This window comes from Thermobia domestica, chromosome 4 (genome assembly GCF_964235325.1).
Source record: "Thermobia domestica chromosome 4, izTheDome1.hap1.1, whole genome shotgun sequence".
NCBI classification, from domain to species: Eukaryota; Metazoa; Arthropoda; class Insecta; order Zygentoma; family Lepismatidae; genus Thermobia; species Thermobia domestica.
The window spans coordinates 274,955,725-274,972,563 of NC_137457.1; positions in this window are offsets into that span (position 1 = coordinate 274,955,725).

Below are 16,839 nucleotides of genomic sequence, written 5' to 3' on the forward strand. Positions count from 1 at the left end.
ATAGCGCTGCACGGAATAAAGTCTTCATTTGTTTAGAATTTCGTTTGCAGAGGATTGTGTGTTTCTGTGCTCGACAGGTTTTGCTGCATTCTTATATTTGATTATGAAAGACATTAGTAGAACTAATGAGGAATGTTCCAGCAATATGAAATAAGAAACACAAACCACATCATAATAAGCACGTTTTAAATAGAGAATGGAAGAAAATAACAATGAGAATTATACTGTAGCTTATTATTATATAAAGCAGTGGCGGTCACAGGGAGGGGGCTTGGGTTGAAGTTCGTAAATTGTGGAATTTCTAAAGAAAACAGAAGCTACTGTTAATCATCTCTATGCTTAAAAACTCCTCGTCCCCCCTTAATTCCGAGATTAATAAAAAAAGCTTTTTTAAAAATTCGTTCCTGATATAAGGTAAAGAAATGCCTGTAAAGACAGGCACGTATACATAGGGATGTAACGTCGAATAATGGAATTGCAGTGACGAAACTTAATTTGCTGAAGTTAACACCCTTTCCACCACGAAACCTGAATACATATCTTTTTTATTTTACCTGAATGATTTCCCGCCTGAGTGCTGAAAGAAAGGATTTTTTCACAGAAAATTGAAAAAAAAATGTAAAAGTCTTTGATTTAGAATATTGATAGACATAAACAAGAAATGAGACTCAAATATTCTTACGAAGCAAGAGACGAGATTTTGGCATTTCTCATAGTTCGTCTCGCAACCATCCCTATTTATAAACTGTTTGGTCCTTTCAATTTCGAAATGTGGTTTCGCAGTGATTTTTATGCACTGATGGAATAATTTCATATGCGTCACAGCAATGTTTCTCCTTAAACTGAGAACTTAACAGCGAGGGTGCTACCTACTCGCTATGTGCGCCTTCATCCATCGCGACCTAGACATCGAGGTAGCGACCGCGACTTAAACCTCGACCTAGATCGCGATGCAATTTCGGCATGCATTTACCCTAAGACCGCGACCGCGAAGACAAACTCAGCACCTTGTGTGATTGTGGGCAGCACTATAAAAGCAGTTTTGTATTTTCTTAAAAGCATATTATTTCAGTATCTCCAGCAGTGTTTACGTAGAATTCTGAAGATGTTGTGCTAATTTGAGTGCATTGTTCTTTGTTTTTGTGCATGTATTCTGATATGAAAATATCTGAGGTGGAATTAAAATAACACGAAATGTGAAAGTTTGATGAAACTGGGAATGAAGGTCAGCGAAATGCAAAAAAAAATATTAGAGCAGGTGTACAGTGAGAATACCATGGAGGAAACAGCAGCGTCATATGAATTAAACTGTTTTCGAAAGGCAGAGAACATATGACGTATTAGAAGGTGAAGCCGGTTGTAACGAGCCAAACACACGAACACATTGCCAAAGTTCATTTAATTGTACGTGCAAATCGGCGACTAGTTGTGCAGCAGACGAAGTGAACATTGGTAAAGAAAATGTGCTTGAAAGTTTAACTGAACGACTTTGGCAGTATGCACAGACCTGTTACGGAGGCAGTGCAGCTTTAGAACGAAAAATCACAGATGATGAAACCCACACTGAGAAAATTATGTAGATGGCTTACTTAAAAACGCAGTTTACACTCGTAATTCCTGTAGTTTTTGGACTTAACGCACAACCGTATATAACATCCTGCAGCAAACGTATAGCTAAAAATGTATATGTTATACGTACTTTCCGCATAAGTGTAATGACGTTAGTTATGTGACGTCATCTGCAGTAACAGTATACACGCAGGTAACATCTAGCTTTTTGACGTCAGTTCCGTATGTGCATGTGGGTTAATAATAATGACACACACTGACTATCAGGACGGAGCATAATTTCAAGAAGTATGCAATATACGTTCTGTAGGTATGTTCCTTGTGTTTAACCCGCAGACAGCATCTATATTGTACTTATGCCCGGTGCATATGATTAGACACAGTATACGTATTGTACGTATGTATTATACAGATTTTCTTTATGTCGTACACAGCTTGTTCAAATACAGCACACAGTATATCCGTATACACCATACAGAGTGCACATACGTAGTTTGCAGACTGTCTGCATGCAGAACATAGATTACACGTATGTTGCGTACAGGTTGGCCATATTTAATGTATGGATTGGATGTATGTAGCTTATAGGTTGTCCTTATGAAATATATGGATTTTACCTGTATCGCATACGTGTTGACTTGTAATATATGGATTGCATATATGCAGAATCTAGATTTTCGTGTAGTGCACAATTATTGAAGTACTGTAACATACTGCAAAATGCATGATGCATTTCCTGTACTCGTAATGTTGTCATATACTGTCTTACGATGTGTGAAAACAAAAATAGCTTAAAATATGGTTGATCTCCTTTGTGCCAATGATAAAAAAATTAACAATACTACACATTTCAAATCTTAGTTTGGAGCAGCGAAACTGTCCAGAGAAATATATTTACTTACAGGGTGTGCTATAAGCTTGAACTTCCTGCTAATTCATTGGAAAGCTACTGCAAAGCCAAGTGTTGAAAAGTGACACATACGTTAATATTAAAATTATTGGCACAAAGGAGGATAATCATATGTTAAAATATTCAATTTTCATACAGAGTAAATCAATATGTGACAATATTACTGTAAGAATGTATCATACGTTTTGCAGTAAGTTAGTTGCAGCACCTCAATAATAATGCAAAATGCTCAGCCATGTACAATCCTATATGCAAACTCAAACATGATTTACTTACAGTCATTTAATAATCTATCATCAATTGCTTGCGAATAGAATTTTCCAGAAATAACTTCTCTGTACATTTTAATTAACAGATAAGCTATTTTTAAAATGAGGCAATAATTAAAAATATGTCAGCCGAAAACGTGTTCGCTCACAAGATGATTTCTACCTGTACAGGCCATTAAGGAAAGCAACATCAAGAAGGGGATAAGGTGGTTTCGCCAAAGTTCCCAGGCCGATACCTAATAGTAAGTGTAGAATATGCTTAAACTTACCGCTGTATTCGCTGTGCGAAAACGTGGTAACAGAGGAGCAGAACTGGAGGATAGTCAGTGGCCTGGAACCCAACATTGATAGCCAGAACGACTGCAACACAGCGAGACATCCAGAGGATGTTCTTTTCTGGTAGCCATCGACCAAATATATTCATCCTCCCCTGCTACACATTCTGCGAATTTGGACTTTCCTGTATATCTCCTCCTTAGTGCAACATTTTAAGCAACGAGCAGCGTAACAGCCTCATATATTACTTAAAGAAAGCGCGATGATTCTCAGAATTACTCGTAAGTTTTAAGTTTACAAATATTATATATATATAAAATAATTTTAAACCGTTATATCAAACTTTGCAATTCAGAGCACGAAAAGAAGTATAGTTAACGGAACACTGATTTTAGCCAGATAATAACTAGTAAACTCAACCACACTCAGTACCGTTAGTTGATTAGTATTGTCTATGAGTCATAGATCATCGTGTCTTATTTCGTGTAGATTTTTGCATTTGTATAACGCTAAAATGTATTCAAACCCAGTACCATATATATACTAACAGGACGTACGTTAGTAACAAGGTTAGATGATTGAAAAACTATTCGATTGACACTTGCGGTCTTGTCAATATTAGAGAAAGTTACAAAGTGATGAAATATATACGGAACATAGTTCATACAAAGTATAGCAATGTATGAAGTCTCCTTTTCATACGATCTGGATCTGTGTTACAGATTCTGTGTTAAAACAACACCCTCGATTGATATGTTCAGTACACATTGTCTTACATACAGAACAATACATTAGTTGTTAATGCATGTCTGAAATAATAGCGCTTCGTACAGAATTTTACTTTATTCAATCGGAATTGCACAATGATAAAAGAGTTGCAAGGGATAATATTTTTATTTACAGAGGAAAAAAGTTGAAAGGACTTAACACTAACAAACATTTTCTTTAAACTAACGTTATATTTTGTTCTAATTTATGGAAGAAAGAAATAATTTGTAGTACAGTATCTTTATTAATATTATATAATTGTACAAAAGAATGTAAAGACAATAGAGTCTGTCTTCAGAAAAGACGAGCTTTTAGCCACAACCTACACTCCTTCTTTTCCTTGTCTTCCATGCAGAATCCTGGTTTTATTTTGATGCGCGAAATACCTGAAACACAAATCAAAAAAATATTTGAAGTGTTACATTTAGTGTGTTTAGCATGGTTGTAGTTAACGAAACAAAGTATCTTATTATTTTTGAGAATAGATGGACAAAATCAGTTCGGTCAGGTATGGAATTTTGGGTTTCGGATAGAAAAACGATGAATTTTGAACGTGTTTATTGACGCTGTAAAATAACTTAAATTGTATCACTATGCAAAAGTAAGTGGGTACTCCAATGGCATTCGGGCATGGGGTACCAAATGTCTGCATTTTTAGATATATGGAAATGGATTCTCTAAAATGTTAAGAACTGATATCTGTTTACCGAAAATCGCAACTCGGCAAGCCTTATGAATATGGGAAAATAAAGGGTGACACCATAGAAGTGTGGGGTTTGTGTACTAGATGCGTTTTTGAAAACGCAATTACTGAGGGTGAACAAGAACCTCAAAAGTAGTTTCAATTCAATACACTACACACACGCCCTTATGGAAATTTTCGGGTACCATGGCATTCGCACATCTCCAATTTCTGAACATTCTAAAATATGTCTTAATAAAGTTTTAAAGAACGTTACAAGTGTGTGTTTAGCGAAACCTCAAGTTGTACGTCTAACAGCTACCGAAATATAGTGAAATACAGCAACACTATAGATATTAATCTTGGTAGACTCCATGATGTTCTAACACCCCATGGAGGTATCTAATTACTTTATGATGAAATTTCTACTGGTGCTTATTGACCTTCCATAACCGATTTCGGAAATTTTACCATGTAACACGAAAACCACATAACTTTATGGGTCCTTTCCTTCATTAGAAAATATCTTGATAGCCGTTAGTCATATTTTAATTCATTTTCCAAACTGTACAATCAAGTATGCAAGCTCCACAAACCTATAGTCTCGCTCATTATTTTCCCATATCTCAATATCCATAAGGCTTACCGAGTTGCAATTTTCGGTGAACAGATATCAGTTATTTTCATTTTAGAGACATGTATTTCGATGTATCTAAAATGCAGAAATCAGGTAACACGTGGTTGTCCTGAGCCCCATTGGGGTATCCACTTACTTTTGCATAGTAGGGTAAAAGCACCAGTAATCGTCACTTTAAGGTTGAACACAACTCTTTTGTCTCTTCTGTGAGCATCGTGAATCTTTCGGAGCTGTATTATAGTTGGACAGACACACTGACCATTCCTATACACGACCATGTAGTCAGAATTTAAAATCGAGTAGCCGTTGAAGGAAAACCAATATATTTTTAAATCATTTGTATTGTACCAATAGTCCTCACCTCAAAATCAAAATGATCCAGTGGTCGTCAGTATTTTGTACCAGTGTTCGTCACTCACATAAGTTCACATAATCTATTCTATAACTTGCTCTTTATCAGTTTAAGGTTAAGAATAAAGTACTAAGCTTAATAACTGCGCCCCACTTTTTAACACTCAAGAAAGACAGCAAAAACGTTTTTACATACTTGTTTAAAGCAATTTCAAACAGAAAAATGTTAACTGAATGCAAAAGTTAACTGAATATCACTTTAACGTTAAGAGTATGATATTAAATACTATGTTCAAGAACTATACTTCACTTTAAGCACTCAAGAATAGAAATAAACATGTTTGTAGATACGTTTTTAAAACAATTTGAGAAACAAAATAAGATAACTGAATTTAAAATTTAATTATAAATCATCTTAAGCTTAAGAATACACTATAAAATACTTAGATTAATGATGCATTAATTTAAGCACTGAAGAATGAAAACAAAAATGTTTGTAGCTATCTATATTGTATTTACATGTTGTTATTTCTCATTAACTTGTTCTTTGATAACTCAGGATCAGGCTTAGGGATGCGCACGAGTAAAGATTTGAGGCTGTTTCCTCTCGAAAAGGTGCAGCAAAAGTTGTCTCGTCTCTAAAACTGTATATGTTTCTATTGGAAGAGCTCTGTCTCGTCTCGAACTTCGTAACATAAATTCTGTGTCGTCCCGTCTTGTGCGTATCCCTAATCACACCCATAGCGTTGAATTTCATTTCGGAGGAAGTTAGATAGGGCTTTGCAATATCCGACTTTAGATATTGATAATTGATATCGACAAACTATCGAAACGTTCGAAATATCGAAAAATATAAAATATATAGAAATATAAGCAATATAAAAAATCGAAAATATAAAAATATCAAAAAGATCTTAAACATCGATATAGCGATAAAAAATTTCGATATCGATATTTTGACACTTGAGAATATCAATTGTTCGATCGAAATATCGCACAGTCCTAGGCTTAAACTGTTGCCACCTTTAAAATAAATGTGAAAATTGCTAACTAATCTTCTGTCAGTACCGTAAGACTTTTAGCACAAAATATTTTGCACTTCAGGGTTAACATTGCACAAAATATGAGAAAAGATATCAGTCCTCTGTCAATGAAACCATGAACTGTAAAGAAAACGTTTCAACGGCCACCGTAACATAGAACATCTAACTGCATTATGGCTATGAATATGACAGTTAAAATCAGTTCTAATTACCTGAAGGGTTTGTTGTTGTAGAGGTATGGAAAGCACGTCAATATAAGCAGACACAACTTGAAAGACGAGGGTTTATAAAAAACTAAGGTAACTATCGTATACGAAATGTCTAACTTTCCAGGATTCTTTCTTTAATTGTGATCAATGTAAAGAAGTTCCAGTAATTCGAAAGCCATTATACAACGATAATGTATAATTCTTATGTGCTTTTAAGTATTATTTTATTTACGGGCAAAATGAGCTATTTAAAGAGGCACAAGCAATCAAGAAGAATAAATCATATAAAGAAATAATTTAAATAATAATTTTGAGATTTTGTCTGTTATCGTTGCTATGACGATTTGTTTACTTGTTTTAATGTCATTGCTGTAACTAGAAAGATATAGATGTAACGAGGAACCTTGTGTAATCTGCATGTACAATATTTTAAGGTGTCGAACAAGATATACGTTGAAGAAAAAGAATATATATATGAAGTGCATTGGTGTGTTAAATTATTCCAGATAATCTCGTGTATTGCCTAAACATTTAGAATCAGTGCATATGTAACATAGTTCACGACAGAATTACCGTTACAGGTTGGGATGACAGAATACCGACATCATTAATTACAGACTGGTTAAAGTTACTTAAAGAGTTACCAAAAATGAATAACATCAGAGTTGACAGGTGCGTGCAAGGACATGGGTTTCAAACAAACATTCAGTTACATGGATTCTAAGACGCTTCAGAACTTGGGTATGGAGCATGCGTAAATTTAAGTTCAATTAATGAAGATTGGGAAGTAACACGTTGAACAGTTGTGTTAAAAGTCCAAGGTGACACGAATAAAAAGATCAGGATACCAAGATTGGAACTTTCTGCCGCATTGATGTTAGCAGAGTTGATTCACAAAACGGTACCATTTCTAGAACTCAATATTTCAACAATAAGATTGTGGACAGATTCTTCAATCGTACTTTCGTAGTTAACATCAACACCTAATCGATGGAAGCCATTTGTTGGAAACAGATTGTCGAGAATTCAAGAATTCAGCAAATCCAGTGATTGGAATCATGTACCCTCAGCCGAAAATCCTGCAGAACTTATTTCACGCGGAATGACAGTGGATCTGTCGAAGGATTCGGAGGTATGGTGGCATGGGCCAAAATGGTTAACGAAGGAAAAAGAAGCGTTGTGTCCAAAGGTAGATATCGATTCCATAGAATGTGATGCGACAGAAGAAAGGAAATCTGCAGCCTTGGTAGTTACAAAAACAATTGGGTGTCAGAGTTGGTTTCACAGTATTGCAATTTAAGAAAACTTATTAATGTTTTGGGATATTGCAAACAGTTTATACACAACTTGAGAAATCCTAAGGATAAAAGAACGGGAATCTTATCGGGAATGGAACGGAATTTAGCAGTAAGGAATTGCATCAAGGCATCACAATCCATCGCCTATCATCAAAAACTGCAAGTTCTGTAGTCGAAGAAAAAAGTTTGTGAACAAAGTCAGCTATTCAGTCTATATCCGTTTATAGATGGAGAAGATTTCCTTAGAGTTGGTGGAAAACTAGACAAAATAATCTTATTTACAATGCAAAACACCAAATCATTCTACTTCCTAAACACGACTTAATAAAATTAATCGTGAGCAGTGAACATAAGATATTACTCCATGCAGGATCTCAGCTGCTAATTGCTTCACTAAGACAAAAATATTGGATTCCAAGCATAAGACAAGTTATTAGGCAAGTTATCTACAAGTTCTTAATATGCTTCAAATTGAATTGCTCCACTTCAATACAACTGATAGGACAGCTACGCAAGACAAGAACACAACCTACTCGCTGTTTTCTAAATTCTGGCGTAGACTTTAGTTTAAACTACACAGCAAAGGCTGAAGTTACTAGAAGTAAGACCATTGTCAAATGCTATGTAGCCATATTCATATGCTTCAGTACAAGGGCTGTACATTTAGAAATATGTTTGTTTATCTAGATTATAGGTTGGTTTCTGTGGGTACCATGCGTTAGTTTAATTGATGTGAAATGACCCACTATTAATACCCGCTTCTCATCGGACAGTTATATTAATTTAGAACTATGCAGTATATTATATCTGATCACGTTCTAATTTAATCACTCTTTGAACATTGGTTTGCTTGATTTTTACTATAGTATCTATTAAACATGTCTTTAAAACAATAAGTACCAAATACATAATTACGAATAACACTTATACTAAGAAATGTAGGTTTGGCATTTTTACATATTTTACTCAGTGACAATTTTCTGTGAAAGGAATATATTGTTATGCTAGTAAAGAAAATATCTAATTGCATTGACTGTTTCAGAATATTATGGGTACTAATTTTCGTGTCCCTAGCAGCATTTGCAGTAATAACAGCAATATTTCTTGGAGTGAAATATTACGATAGTTCCATCACATATGAAGTAGAAGCTGTTGATTCAACATGGAATATAACATTGCCTGCATTTGCCCTTTGTTCTGTGGCTTGGAGCGAGAAGTAAGTGGCCAATGTAATAACATAGAATATTAACACTAACACAACTATGTTGTCTTTAGTAAGAAGATGCTTAGGATTAAACAACAGAAAGATTTTCAGTTAATAGCATTACATGTTATTAGCATGTACACAAAATGAATGTTGAGAGTTGAAGAAACACAAATTATTTACAATTATAAGGATGTCCTCAAATAATCAAAACACAATTTTTGTTTCCATATTTTCCATTAATATATGTTTTATGGTTTGAATCGAAAGTCCGTTCATGCTATCGAGATTTCATGCATCGTGGACGTAAAAACTTACATGAGATTTAAATTAAGAATTCAAACTTGGATGTTCTGCTAGAAAGACAAGAATAATTAACATTTAGCTGTATCAACGTTATTCTTCTAATTTTGAACTTTAAATCTTTAAACAGTTTAGGATACATGAAAGAAAGTAATCATTTGTTTGATTCAAAATCCAAAGTACGTACTGTAGTAAATCAGGCATTTTGGTTGCTTAAAACAAAGATTTTAAATAGTGAAAGGTTATAATTAGTACAATATGTATTGTCTATGTTGTATAAACTTTTCTAAACGATTAATTAACAAATTCAACCATATAACTGGATTACAGACTAATCAGAAATGTTAACCGTAAAGTTTTCATGTAGACCTTTATGCCTGTTCTGCTGATCAAAAATCGTTTTCTAAGTAAATGTAGTTCATTTCATGTAAAGTTCTTTATTCTTAAAATCCACTTACAATTTCAAACCCATCTAACTGAAAAATACTGTACATATGAAACTTTTCTAACATACGCTTCAATATGTACATATATTGTTATTCAAAATCAAATTCCAATAACTATTTTAATTACTTTTGAACGTTATATTACCGACTCTAAACTGTTCATTTCTAACATATACCAGGAGAATTGTGAAATATTCGAATTATTATTGAAAAATTGCAAACGATTTGAACGATTAGAATTTAAAGTCTCTTTTCAGCGCTGAAATCATACAGTTGTGTGAAGACTTAAACGTAACCCAAAACACTAATTAGCTATTTGTGAGACAGTGCTCACAACATGGGCCAAACCAGCCATACAAAAAACACATGTGGTTCCGTTTGATTACGACAGGATACGGAGAACCGATGTTAATTCAAATTGCAAACATTGCAACAAATTCCAACAATATCACTGAAGCTAATTACTACATAGAATTAATTATTTAATTTTAATATTAAACCTTATTTCTTTCAGGATTAAGATACTAAATATACAACATACTTGTTTCACCCAAGGTTAATAGCTTAACATTGTAGATGTAAAGTATGTTAATTGGCTACAATGATTCATAATTAAACTAATTTATAATAAGTAATAGTATGGTGTTTTATTATTAAATTTAATGTTAAAACTATGTTAATTTTATATTCATTTACATATCAGGCCAATGGTAATCAAAATGATGGTAAGATTTTGCAGAAACCACTAATGTGATCTATGTAGCTACGCTGTAGATCTTTAAAGAAGTGAATAATCAATTATTATCTAATCACTTTAAATTTCAGGAACTGCAGTCAGATTCTTCCGAATTGTTCTATAGATGGGCAATGGATTGATTGTTGTACCATTTTTACTACTATTAACTCAGATCTTCCGAACTGCTTCATTATGAACTCTCTGCAAGTCGAGTAAGGTTTAGCTTTTTTCCTAGAAATATCATTTAGCAGTAGATCTAAAAATACCGTGCTTTCAGAGTAGCTAAAATGCATGCAATTGTTGTTTATGACTATTTGAGGCGATATGTTACTAGTGATTTATCAAAATTCCATTTTATTTTGTTGCTGTTGTTTGTCAAATAATTTATTAAATCGTGTAAATCTGCAGTTTTTATCCAAAAACGTTGTCACATACTATAGTAACCACTGGTTAACCAATTTGCAGATATACACAAATCAGATTGTGGAACGATTACGAAACAGCTTCCAACATTCATAAACTTTGCGTTGGTCAGAGTGATTTCTGGAAACATGTAATGAATGCTTTTAATTCCTTTTTTGAAGTTAGAAAATATTTCCTTCAAATAATTTATCGAGAGATATACAAAACAAAAAATATCAAGTGAGTCATATTTGAGGGAGACATACGTTGATATTATGTATAACAAAACTTTTAATTATAAACATAGAAGTGTTGGTAATATAAATAGTTTAATTTCAGTTTGTGGAACATGTTAAGTTCTCGTTTGTTCCATTACTAATGTTGCATTGGAACTGAAACTAACATCCTCAAGATCGCAAGAAAAAAAGGATGTTCAATCTAAAATTTCTGTAAAAACTCCTGTCTGACCTACTGCCAGATAGATTAAAACACAATAAAATGTTCTTTCGCGACACGTGGAACATCATGCATACAAAGCATAACAAAACCAGTTGATGTTTAATTTTCAAATATGATTCCCACTATTCACCAGACAGAATTACCGAGGAAATGCATTATAATTTTTCCAACATTGATCTTCTATTGTCAAATTAAAATAAGGTGTTTTGGTAAAACCTTGGAACCAGTTCAATTGTGAGATAGTCTCTGGACTTTCGTTTCAACTCCAGCCCACCAAAATGAGATGGGGCACAAGCAATACATATGCACATAATTATGCTAACAACTTTGAATCAGTTAAGAGATTAATAAATAGATATATTTGATGAAGATTATATTGTATTAATTAAAATTGCTCGAAGAATAATTCTGTTCAAAGTGATGTGTTACATTACTACATATTTTACTGTTACTAGACGCTATCACAATCGCTGATTAAAAGGACAAAAATATGAAGCTAATATATAGATCTTAAAGATACAGTTAATAAGCTGAGTGATGTAAGTTATAACCCAGATTTGATAAAAAAAAAGAACTGCTACCGTTATAGAAGCTGATATTACTTCCCCTTGACATAGTTATGTTCTTTGGAAAAAATATATATAGAATTTCAGTTGAGGATCATAAAAATGATATTTAACAAAATTATGAATTGAGTTTTTCGAAGTAAAAATAAATAGTTATTGTGTCGCAAATTATTTTTATCAAGATAAACTTTAAACATATACTGAATGTAAAGTATGTATGACTAATGTATGGCAGTGGCACATTAATTTAAAAAGGATAATTACTTATTACTAGAATTATTAACTGAGTGTAAAAATAAAAATTAAAAATCGAAAACTTATATAGAGTACACAATTTTCAAACTTAAAAATTATAAACAAACATGCTCTAAAAGTTAGGAATAATCACAAGATTTTTAAGCAAAAATATTCTAAAACTTTTAAAAACGCCCAGTTAATCTAATGCACAAAGAATAGATTTCTACTAAACACCTCTGACAATAAATTGTGAAAAAAGTACAAAGTGTGAAACTGATATTGATATATATTAATCGGTTTTAGTAATTACACGAATTACCTTGGAAAATGAGTCGTAGCTACGATCCTAAAGTTGAATATTGTTTAAAAGTAAACAATTACACGAAACTATTTAAAACCATTTCAAAAATCTTAATCATACATAAAGACTATATCGTTTAATATGAATAAAACTTCCCCTTTCTAGAATAGGTGTGAATAGTGTGTATATAGCTGCGAAAGCATAGTATTGAGCCATGTGAGGTTGGTAAAGCAGTAGGGTTAGGTGTGTGTTGAAAGTTTTAATACGAAAGAAAATGTGGGGGCTTTTCGCAGAGAAGAGAAACTCCATTATGCACAGATGGTGTACCACTAAAGGACTAACCTACAGACAACTGGCAAAATTGGAAGGGGCAAATGTTGGTGCCGTGCAAACAGCAATTAGAAAATATAGTGAAGAGTATGCCTTCAGCGACAGATCCCGACATGAACAAAAACCAGGACCAGCGAACCCGGAATTTGAAAAGAAGATACTGAAGGCGTTTGCCTCCAAAAAAGAACTCTCTGTGCGAGATATTGCCTGAAAATTCGCATCATCTATTGGAATGGTACAGCCTGTCAAAGGGAGATATAACTTAAAAACTTACATTAAGCGAAAAACACCTAAACGCAGTGCAGGACAGGAAGTAACCCTAAAAGCAAGAGTAAGAAAGATGTAAGACTCTATTCTGTCCGAAACAAATTTGCGTGTGATTATGGAGAAGAAACGTACGTCAAATTGGACTATATATCATTGCCTGGTCTCCAATATTACACTGTCCGCAAAGGTGCGGTTGTCAATAAAGCTGCCAAATCAACTGCTACTGCAAAATTTGAAAAAAAAAAAAAGTTTCTGGTCTGGTCAGCAATATGCGAATGTGGAATGAAATCACTTGCATGTTTTTACAAACTGATCATTGACGGGCGATCTGTAGGTCAAGGAGAGCCTAAATAAGCGACTTCTACCAATGCTATATATGTAAGCACAGTGTTTAAAAATTATTTTGATCTGACTTAGAAACGTGTCTTTATGGAACATTAGCAATGCAATGGTATCAAATCCACGATGTCAATGTTGTGGACAGAGAGATGAATCCAACAAATTGCCCGGAGCTCCGTCACATAGAACAATTCTCTGCTTCAATGAAAACCAAACTGCGGAAAAGTGTTCGTCCTGCTTCTTCTGAGGTGCAGATTTGTTCCGACTGGATTAGGGTTGCCAGGACCATTACTGACGCCGCTGTCCGGCTCCTTATGAGAGGTTTCAGAAAGAAGGTTCGCCCACTTGCCAAACCTGTTTAAGTAGTGTATTCCGCATGCGCGTATCGTTTGTGTAGATCACTAAGTGTGTTTTGTTGTAGCTTTCATATACCCTTCAGACAGTATATTATTTGTACAGCATTTTGTGTGTGTAGTTATATTAAACGATGCAGGTTTTGTTTGAGTGATTGCACACAGGGTTAGTTTCCATCTATGGCTTAGCCTATGAGTCGCATTTAGCTAGAGTTCATAAAAGATAAAAATTAAAATTGAAAATGAATTGAATATATTGCGGGAAATGTTTTTATTTTATTTAGGATTCAATTCTACAAGAACATATTATATTTTTGTCCTTATCTTTTCTTCAGAAAAATGCAAAATATAGAATCCTATGAAACTTCCGACAATAACTCTGATGCTCTTAAGAGAAAAACCAGGAATACGTAGGAAGATTTTCCCCGTATAAGTTTAGCATTAGGAGAGCAGGTTCCGTCTCCGACCCTTTAATGCAACCGGACCTTTTAATGCGACCTTTTCATGTATAAATCTACGTCCTCCATTTTCAATATTTACCCCATAGTTTATGATGATCCTGTCGTAGTTTCACAATACGCAACGTAACTTACAAGGTTAAATATTAATTCAAGGTGTATAAAGTTTTCAAAAAAAAGTTTTACCTTGTTATTTTATTTGCAATTTTATTTATTCCTTCGTGGCAGCAGTTTTTAATTTCATTGTGCACTTTAGTCATTAAATTCCGATTTATTTTTATCTTCCTTATTTTTGTAACTATGCATATACTTTTATTAATTTAAATTGATTTTATTTGACTTTTCTATTTTCTTTCCAGATCTAAGAGCAATATTGTACGTGACTTTGGTCTTAATACGCAAATGAGCTTGGCTTTCTCGTACACTGTTCTCTGGAGTGGGCAGAACATCAAGGTAAAATGGTTGACAATAATGCACTATTCACAATTATCAAGTATGCAACACATAAAAAACCAAATCACAGAAATACGAGTTAGTGAAATTTCAAATAAGGCTGTGTAGAACAGTGAGACATGTGAGGACAGTGAGACACCTTATAAACATTTATTACAAAATTATTACAGAATATCTTATGCCAAACTGCAGTAAGTAGTTTTTTTTACAAGAATAGCTTTTCAATCAATACTTAACAAAGGCATACAAGTTTCTTGCTTATTCCAAAATTGCCTAAATCATATCGTGGAAAATATGGAGCAAAACGTGGGTAAAAGGTCAACATCTTTCAAACTTAGATAAATTACAATTTATCCTTTCAACTTGTAAACTATAATACTGATCGAAAATTGACCACTGATCATCGAAGGTTTGCACATTTCCATTAGAACCTGTTTAAATATCCAAGTTAAAGAATAGTTCTATGTGTGAAAATAGAGTTAGATGTAATTTTAAATCATGAAATATGGAATATGAAGATGATACGTTCATACTTAAAAAAGTAATTTTAATTTAATGAGATTTTACAAAAGTAGTACAGACCCACTTTGTAACTTTGTGGAATTCAATACGTAAAAATGGAACTCATATTGAATGTAATCAAGTGATGGGTACTTTAAATCGTTCAAAATGAGTTTTAAATGAGTTATCATCTATCTCATGCAAAATTTGTATCTTGTCACTTTGATTAAAGAGCATATCCTACGTAAACTGAAAGGTTCAAAGTTGATACGAGGGCTATAGTAGTTAGTGAGTCTCTCAAGTTAGGAATATGAAACTCGGTATTTAAACTTCTAGATGCGCATAAACATTCACGTACCCCAGCGTTAAAAGAACGATTTTAACAGACGGAACAAACGGTATGTACCATTCATTTTGCTCATATTGAAATCAATGTTGTCTGTTGTTTGTATTCCCATCGAAGAGAAACGACTGGAAAGTTTGATATAACTTTTCGAACATAGTTACCACACACCTGGAACTAGGTTTCTATAATGCCTCTTTGATTAACAGGTCTATTTTGAGAGGAGCAGGGAAGTTAATACATTCCTTAAAACAGCATAAAATGTAATTTTACCTTTACACTTCCCTTTTAAATGTGTATCCTAAGAGAGGCAGATGATTCAGATAGTTCGCGTCACCCGAATTGGCATGTGGCATCAGTCAATAAGCTCACAGTATGCTGTTACTAAACCTTCAGGGAGGAATCTATTCATTCATAATTGTCCACAAATACGAACAAAATCAATTATGAATGTTTAAATTTCTCCCTGAAGGTTTAGTAATAATTCACTGCAAGCTTATTGGCTGATACCACACGATAATCCGGGTGACGCGGTCTATAGCTCATTCTCCTTAACCATGAATTTCAAAAATTGAATGTTGGTTCCCCGTACATCTGAAGTTCACCATTCAAAATTACGTGGAATTCTATGTCCATGCCCTTCGCCATCCAATTATTCGCTTACTACACTTGATCAAACTAAGTGTTCAATCAGTATCACAAAGATAATAGTCGATAAGTATTGCAGTTTATGACATTTGTTAAATTTGCTATATTTAAGAAATTACCAACAGCCAACATCTGTATAAAAATACATAAAAATGTTAAATAATTATAGTCTTAGATTACTTGCAGGAAAATAGTTCCATATAGTTGATTGGCTTCCATATATTTTCCAATCCTTTTCAAGTAAATCTAAATCAGAATTTTATTACCACTAAGCTTAGTGTATAAAACGAAATTGAGAAGCTAATTAGTAATATTTAAAATTAATAAATTAAAAAAATATTAGATTTTCGACTTACTTTAGTAGTATGTTTCTTATCTCATTTTACAGTGTATGAATTGATATATTTAAGTCCTTAGTTTCGTATAAAAAATAGACAAAGGTTAGTTAACAACAATGTTTAAACGTCACAATCAATTTAGT